This window comes from Erythrolamprus reginae, chromosome 6 (assembly GCF_031021105.1).
Source record: "Erythrolamprus reginae isolate rEryReg1 chromosome 6, rEryReg1.hap1, whole genome shotgun sequence".
Lineage (NCBI taxonomy): Eukaryota > Metazoa > Chordata > Lepidosauria > Squamata > Dipsadidae > Erythrolamprus > Erythrolamprus reginae.
Window position 1 is genome coordinate 9,494,599 of NC_091955.1, and position 8,587 is coordinate 9,503,185.

The 8,587-nt window shown below is 41.1% G+C and overlaps 1 protein-coding gene across 1 annotated transcript in view; it reads right to left on the reverse strand.

Moving 5' to 3' along the window:
• Nucleotides 1-1,127, reverse strand: part of VWF (von Willebrand factor) — a 175,648-nt gene extending 174,521 nt beyond the window's left edge. The window contains exon 1 of the mRNA XM_070755224.1: nucleotides 821-1,127. The gene's annotated coding sequence lies outside the window, so the exon portion shown is untranslated. The remainder of the gene's footprint in view (nucleotides 1-820) is intronic.
• Between the last annotated feature and the right edge of the window lie 7,460 nt (nucleotides 1,128-8,587).

The following is an 8,587-nucleotide window of genomic DNA, read 5'->3' on the forward strand; positions in this document are numbered from 1 at the left end:
ACACCCACCTTCCTGAAATGGTATGGGGCAGAGGCAGTGAAGGGCAGCACAGGGGGGCGATGCCATCCAAGTAATGGAAATCAAACTGCACACACAGCTCCAGCTGATCGACTGTTGGGTGCACGTGCCTGACACTAGATTTGCTTCCTGTGTGTTGTGGTTAGCTCTGGCCCAGCTCCTGCCCAAGGACTGTGGATGTGGGGGGAGACATCCACATGCTGCAGGACTGTTTTGCCCCCGGTGGAATCTGATGATGAAGGCTCCTCTGACCAAGAAGACATGAGTGACAGGGAGGAGGAGAGTGTGGCAGACAGCTCAGAGGGGAGATCAATTATCTAGCTCCTCCTTGGATTCAGAACAAGAGTTAATGATACAGCCACGCATGCGGAGAGCGATGCATAGGCAGCAACAACTGAGAGATTATTATCAAGAAAACGAGGCCACCTGTGTTGGGTGGGGCTGTGGTCATTAGTGAGGCTGCTATAAAGAGCAGCTTGTGGGTTTGGCCATTGTGGAGGATTATCTGATCGTTGTGTTTCGTGACTGCTTTACTGACTTTGACCTTTTGTGTGCTGATTTTTCCCCGCTTTGAAACTAACCAGAGCAAAGTGTGTTTCACTTTGTGAAAGAAGAAGGACTGTGAATTGCCTCACAGCTGCAAGCTAAGTATCACAGAACTGATAAGGACTTGTACAAATTACCAGTTTGTTTGGAGACGAGTGCTCTTGGCTATACCAAAAGAGGGCTTGGTTTAAGGGAATTTTCATTATAAAGAACATTGTTTTGAATTTTCAAACGTGTGTGTGTCTGAAATGTGTACCTGTGAATTTTTGGGAGGAGTTTACCAGAGAGCCGACAGAACACCACCACCAAAAAAACCCCAACCCCCCATTAATCCCCAAAACTTACTGCAGGCGCTGGTGGCTGGCCAACTTTCAAAATCACACCCTGCTGGGCACAGTTCCTAGCATACTCCAGAAAAACCGGGCAGTGGCAATTTCTGTCCTGAGCACAATGGCACATGTCTTCTTCGCAGAGGCCAATGAACTTTTCGGGGTCCACCAGATGATGACATTGAGAGAAGACCGAGGAGGTTCTTAGCAGCTGGCAGGTTTTCGATGAAAGTCCTGCAGAAAGAAAATAATGCAATGACCACAGTCCACAGTCCGCCCCGAGTCTACGGAGAGGAGCGGCATACAAGTCTTATATATATATGAAGGGATTGGATACTGCCTTGGAAATGGCCCTGGGTTGGGCCGAGAGGCAAATAAGGAGCTGTGATGTTCCTTCAATACACCAGGGTGATTCGACACAAAAATATGTAACCCTTCCCTGGTGCAGAGCTGAAGGGATTGGATACTGTAGCCTAGAGGATAATTCTCTGCCTTACAAGGCAAAGGTTGCAGGTTCAAGTCCCAGTGGGTATGGCTAGCTGATGAGGCCAAAATAAGGCCGAAATAGATCTATCTAGTCTCCCTTAATTTTCAAATTCAGCAAAAAAACATGTCGGCGACTACTTCAGCTTCAACCACAACAACACCAAGAGCACACAACAGATTCAAGCTTAATATTAACCACTCCAAACTTGACTGTAAAAAATATGACTTCAGTAACCGAATTGTCGAAGCGTGGAACTCATTACCGGACTCCATAGTGTCATCCCCAAACCCCCAACACTTTACCCTTAGATTATCCACGGTTGACCTCTCCAGATTCCTAAGAGGTCAGTAAGGGGCGAGTACAAGTGCACTCGAGAGCCTTCCGTCCCCTGTCCTATTGCTCTCCTATATCTCCTATACCTCTCTTCTATTCCTATATCTCTTCTTCTATTCTTTCATTGATATGTTCTATTCCTATATCTTCTCTTCTATTCTTTCTTAGATATATTTTACTATGAGTATCTCCTCTATAACCTTCATTATGTATTTTACTATGTGTATACCCACTAAAACCCTCATTGGGTATTGGACAAAATCAATCAATATATATATATATATATATAGACACACAGTGGTACCTCTACTTAAGAAGCAACCTAAAATTAGAAATTTCCTGACAGTTGGAACAATTGATCAGTGGAACAACTTGCCTCCAAAATAATAATAATAATTAATAATAATAATTAATAATAATAATAATAATAATAATAATAATAATAATAATAATAATAATAATTTATCGGATTTGTATGCCGCCCCTCTCCGTAGACTCGAGTCGGGGCGGCTAACAACAATAATAACAACAACAATAATAAAAACAACATGTACAATCCAATAATAAAAAACAACTAAAAACCCCTATTATAAAACCAAACATACACACAAACATACCATGCATAACTTGTAATGGCCTAGGGGGAAGGAATATCTCAACTCCCCCATGCCTGGCGGTATAAATGAGTCTTCAGTAGTTTACGAAAGACAGGGAGGGTGGGGGTCGGGGCAGTTCTAATCTCCAGGGGGGAATTGGTTCCAGAGGGCTGGGGTCACCACAGAGAAGGCTCTTCCCCTGGGGCCCGCCAAAAGCTGTATATGCTCCAACCCTGGAGGATTTTAAAGAAGAGATTCGTCTGAAATAGCCCAGGGTTTCCTGCCTGATCAGGGGGTTGGACTAGAAGACCTCCAAGGGTCCCTCCCAGCTCTGTTATTCTATTGTAAGCCACCCCAAGAGCAAGCAAGGTCTTCTGAATTTGGGACCTGCAGAGGCTGAGAAAGGAGAGGACAAATTCCTTGGCCCGAACCAGGGCTTATTGTGTCCCGATCTCAGCAGCTGACTGTGTCCCCCTGAAACAAACCGTGGTAGGAGCAGCCCTGCGTTGCCGAGGCTGCAATTAGCAAACAAAGAGAACTCTTTTCTTCGTGCAAAAAACGAAATTCTTCAACAGGGTCTGGCATGGCCAGGGCACTATTAATAGAACAATGTCCTGCTTTGACTGCAAATATATTTCGGACAATGCCGTAATGTCTTCTGAATGTGCAGAATTCAGAAGGGTTCTCTCTTTCCCCCCTCCCTCAGCATTTTCTTACTTGGGTTTTCTTAGGGGGATTCTTCATCATTGGTGCTGCTTTTTTGGGTGGGGCGGGGGGAACTTGCTAAGCAAGAGCATTGTTAAGTGTGTTTCACCACATTTTACAAGTTGGCTACGTCTAGCTGGTCACCTGACCACCAATCTACGCCCATCTGAAGGGGGTGGGGTGGGGGCACTGAGGATGAGTTTTCAGCACCAAGGGAGGCGGTGGGCTGAAAACTGATCTAATCTATCATCCGTCTGTCTGTATGTCTGTCCATCTGTTTATCTATAGATCTATCGATCTATCTTTGTTTCTCTGCCTGCCTGCCTGTCTGTCTCTCTTTCTCTCTCTCTCTCAATCTCTCTATCATCTATATCTATCATCTATCTAGTCTATCTATCTATCTATCTATCTATCTATCTATCTATCCATCATCTATCCATCATCTATCTATCTATCTATCATCTATCCATCATCTATCTATCTATCTATCTATCTATCTATCATCTATCCATCATCTATCTATCTATCTATCTATCTATCTATCTATCTATCTATCTATCATCTATCCATCATCTATCTATCTATCTATCTATCATCTATCTATCTATCTATCTATCTATCTATCTATCTATCTATCATCTTTGTTTCTCTGCCTGCCTGTCTGTCTCTCTTTCTCTCTCTCTCTCTCTCTATCTCTCTATCATCTATATCTATCATCTATCTAGTCTATCTATCTATCTATCATCTATCCATCATCTATCTATCTATCTATCTATCTATCTATCTATCTATCTATCTATCTATCTATCTATCTATCATCTATCCATCATCTATCTATCTATCTATCTATCTATCTATCTATCATCTATCCATCATCTATCTATCTATCTATCTATCTATCATCTATCCATCATCTATCTATCTATCTATCTATCTATCTATCTATCATCTATCCATCATCTATCTATCTATCTATCTATCTATCATCTATCTATCTATCTATCTATCTATCTATCTATCTATCATCTTTGTTTCTCTGCCTGCCTGTCTGTCTCTCTTTCTCTCTCTCTCTCTCTCTATCTCTCTATCATCTATATCTATCATCTATCTAGTCTATCTATCTATCTATCTATCTATCTATCTATCATCTATCCATCATCTATCTATCTATCTATCTATCTATCTATCTATCTATCTATCATCTATCCATCATCTATCTATCTATCTATCTATCTATCTATCATCTATCCATCATCTATCTATCTATCTATCTATCTATCTATCTATCTATCTATCTATCTATCATCTATCCATCATCTATCTATCTATATCTATCTATCTATCTATCTATCTATCTATCTATCTATCTATCTATCATCTATCCATCATCTATCTATCTATCTATCTATCTATCTATCTATCTATCTATCTATCTATCTATCTATCTATCATCTTTGTTTCTCTGCCTGCCTGTCTGTCTCTCTTTCTCTCTCTCTATCATCTACTGTATATCTATCATCTATCTAGTCTATCTATCTATCTATCTATCTATCTATCTATCTATCTATCTATCTATCTATCATCTATCCATCATCTATCTATCTATCTATCTATCTATCTATCATCTATCCATCATCTATCTATCTATCTATCTATCATCTATCCATCATCTATCTATCTATCTATCTATCTATCATCTATCCATCATCTATCTATCTATATCTATCTATCTATCTATCTATCATCTATCCATCATCTATCTATCTATCTATCTATCTATCTATCTATCATCTTTGTTTCTCTGCCTGCCTGTCTGTCTCTCTTTCTCTCTCTCTATCATCTACTGTATATCTATCATCTATCTAGTCTATCTATCTATCTATCTATCTATCTATCATCTATCCATCATCTATCTATCTATCTATCTATCTATCTATCTATCTATCTATCTATCTATCTATCTATCTATCATCTTTGTTTCTCTGTCTGCCTGTCTTTCTTTCTCTCTCTCTATCATCTATATCTATATCTATCTATCTATCATCTATCCATCATCTATCTATCTATCTGTCTGTCTGTCTGTCTGTCTGTCTGTCTGTCTGTCTGTCTGTTTGTCTGTCTGTCTATCTTTCTCTGTCTGCCTGTCTGTCTTTCTCTCTCTCTCTATCGATCTATCTATCATCTATATCTATCATCTATCTATCTATCAATCTATCTATCTATCATCAATCTATCTCACTGTCTGTCTCTCTGTCTCTCCCCATGTCTGTCTGTCTCTGTCTGTCTGTCTATCTATCTTTCTCTGTCTGCCTGTCTGTCTCTCTCTCTATCGATCTATCTATCATCTATATCTATCTATCTATCTATCTATCTATCTATCTATCTATCTATCTTCTATCTATCTCAATGTCTGTCTCTCTGTCAGTGTTCCTGTCTGAGCGGCAGTCCCTTCAGGACTGGGCGGCACAGAAATAATAAATAAATAAATAAAAAACAAACAAACAAATAAATAAATAAAAACCCACCCTGTTTTGCCTCAGAGAATTTCAAAATAAAATACTGTACTGTGTGTCTATAACAGTGAGCTCATAATAGGGCAACTCTATCAATATCAAAATGCCACATAGTTGAGCTAGTTTCAAACTAGATTTTGATTTTCTTTCTCTCTTCCTTACTCCCATTCTTTTTCTTTCTCTTTTCCTTCCTCTCTTTTTTCTATCTGTTTCTCTCTCTTCCTCTCTTCCTCTCTCTCTCCTTCCCTCTCACTCTTTCCCTCTCGGCTTCTGGGCAGGTCTGGAAAACTCTGAGTTGATGATGATTTTTAAGTGAGCGATTGCTCACTGCTCAGCTTAGAGGGAACTATGTTCTCTGTCTCTCCATCCATATCTGTCTGTCTGCCTGCCTGCCTGTCTGTCTGTCTTCCTGACTGTCCATCCATCCATCCATCCATCCATCCATCCATCCATCCATCCATCTATCTATCTATCTATCTATCTATCGCTTATAACAGCCTGAGATGTAGACTCACTGAGGCCAGATGTAGTCACTGAGAAGTTGTATAAGGTTATTAGTTAGTTACTCATACATTTTTAATTGTTTGCTTTGAACTCATGATTAATCAATGCTCAGTGTGTTGTGTATTAAGGCTTTAAATCCTGCCCACTGGCACCAACATGCCATGGCAGAATAAACCTGCAGTGATTTTATTCTGACTATGATTCATTATACCTGAGAAACATTTCTTTCGAATTGAAACAACACATGGAATGTTCAGTCAGTTTAAGAGTGCTGTATCCGAGGTTAGGCCATTTTAAAATGTCACACCCACAAAATAAGCCATGCCCATAGTGTGGTAGTAAAAATTTTTGCAGTCCCTCAGTGTCTGGAAGATTTATTTATTTATTTATTTTATTTATTGGATTTGTATGCCGCCCCTCTCCGGAGACTCGGGGCGGCTAACAGCAACAATAAAACAGTGTACAATAGTAATCCAATACTAAAAACGATTAAAAACCCATTAATATAAAAACCAAACATACATACATACATACCATGCATAGAATTGTAAAGGCCTAGGGGGAAAGAGGATCTCAATTCCCCCATGCCTGGCAGCAGAGGTGGGTTTTAAGTAGCTTACGAAAGGCAAGGAGGGTGGGGGCAATTCTAATCTCTGGGGGAAATTGGTTCCAGAGGGCCGGGGCCGCCACAGAGAAGGCTCTTTCCCTAGGTCCCGCCAAGCGACATTGTTTAGTTAATGGGACCCGGAGAAGATCCACTCTGTGGGACCTAACTGGTCGCTGGGATTCGTGCAGCAGAAGGCGGTCCCGGAGATAATCTGGTCCAGTGCCATGAAGGGCTTTATAGGTCATAACCAACACTTTGTATTGTGACCGGAAACCGATCGGCAACCAATGCAGACTGCGGAGTGTTGGTGTAACATGGGCATACCTAGGGAAACCCATGATTGCTCTCGCAGCTGCATTCTGCACGATCTGAAGTTTCCGAACATTTTTCAAAGGTAGCCCCATGTAGAGAGCGTTACAGTAGTCGAGCCTCGAGGCGATGAGGGCATGAGTGACTGTGAGCAGTGACTCCCGGTCCAAGTAGGGTCGCAACTGGTGCACAAGGCGAACCTGGGCGAACGCCCCCCTCGCCACAGCTGAAAGATGGTTCAGTAAAGATTGCCAGTACTCCGGTAAAAACCGACATCCTGGGTCTGGAGAAGATTGCAAAAGTAACCCTCAACCTTTAGTCTTCTGGGAAAGAGTTTGCTGCTCGTTGTGGGAACCATTGTGCGAATAGTCAGAGTGGTGGCAGCTGTGTTGTGTGAATGCTGTAGAAAAATCCGTATTTGCCCCCAGGCGCTGAAAGATGGTGACTGGGTATGTATGTATACCCAAGCGTCTATTCCCAGGAGCACTGCAGGTTTACTCTTGTAAGTATTTACGTCCATTAAAGTTTGTGCTGATTACACCACCGCCTTTCAACTCCTCTTTTTTTGCCAATCTCTCCCAGTTATAGCTCGCTGGAAGGTGTTTGCCTTGCAAACTCCTCCACTCGAAACAGAATATCCTACGAAAATAGACTAACAATCCTAGGCTTAGAAAGCCTAGAACTACGACGCCTAAAACACGATCTGAGTATTGCCCACAAGATCATATGCTGCAACGTCCTACCGGTCAATGACTACTTCAGCTTCAACCGCAACAACACAAGAGCACGCAACAGATTCAAACTTAATACGAACCGCGCCAAACTTGACTGTAAAAAATATGATTTCAACAATCGAGTTGTCGAAGCGTGGAACTCATTACCGGACTCAATTGTGTCAACCCCTAGCCCCCAACACTTCTCCCTTAGACTCTCCACGATTGACCTCTCCAGGTTCCTAAGAGGCCAGTAAGGGGCGTACATAAGTGCACTGGTGTGCCTTTCGTCCTCTGTCCAATTGTCTTTCCTTTCTCTCACTTATCATATATATTTTCTTTCTTTCATATATCCTCTCCTCTAAGTTCACTTTCACCCTCTTTTATATTATCACATGTCTATTTTCTTCCTATGTATTTATGTATTGTACAAATGAATAAATAAAATACATAAATAAATAAATAAATTACAAGTGGGGGAAATACCCCATCCTCCAAAATATAGAATTGTCAATCTGACCTCAGAAGACTTAGAAGTACAGCCGGTCAAAAATGTCCCCGAATCAATGCGCTATTTACCAGAAGTTTTTTTTGCAATGAGTTGAAACTTCATGTTCTGTCTCATTCGGCAAACGAGCAGCAATTAACTGCCAATGAAGGCTCAGACCCAGAGGTTCAAAATGAAATGGTCTATTTACAATAAGGTTTGTTGAGAAGCATAAACTAGGACCAAGGAATACATTTTGGCAGCCAAAGTTCAAGCGGGAGGCAGAGCTGATAAGCTAGATTTCCAAAACAAATGGTTTCAAAACCAAAATTACACTTTTCCTTCGAAGGATCAAAGATTGATTTTCTGCAAAGGGAACCTCTCAACTTCTCCCCCTTATATATACATCGTGGGAGTACAGACTGTGCACAGCTGTGCTC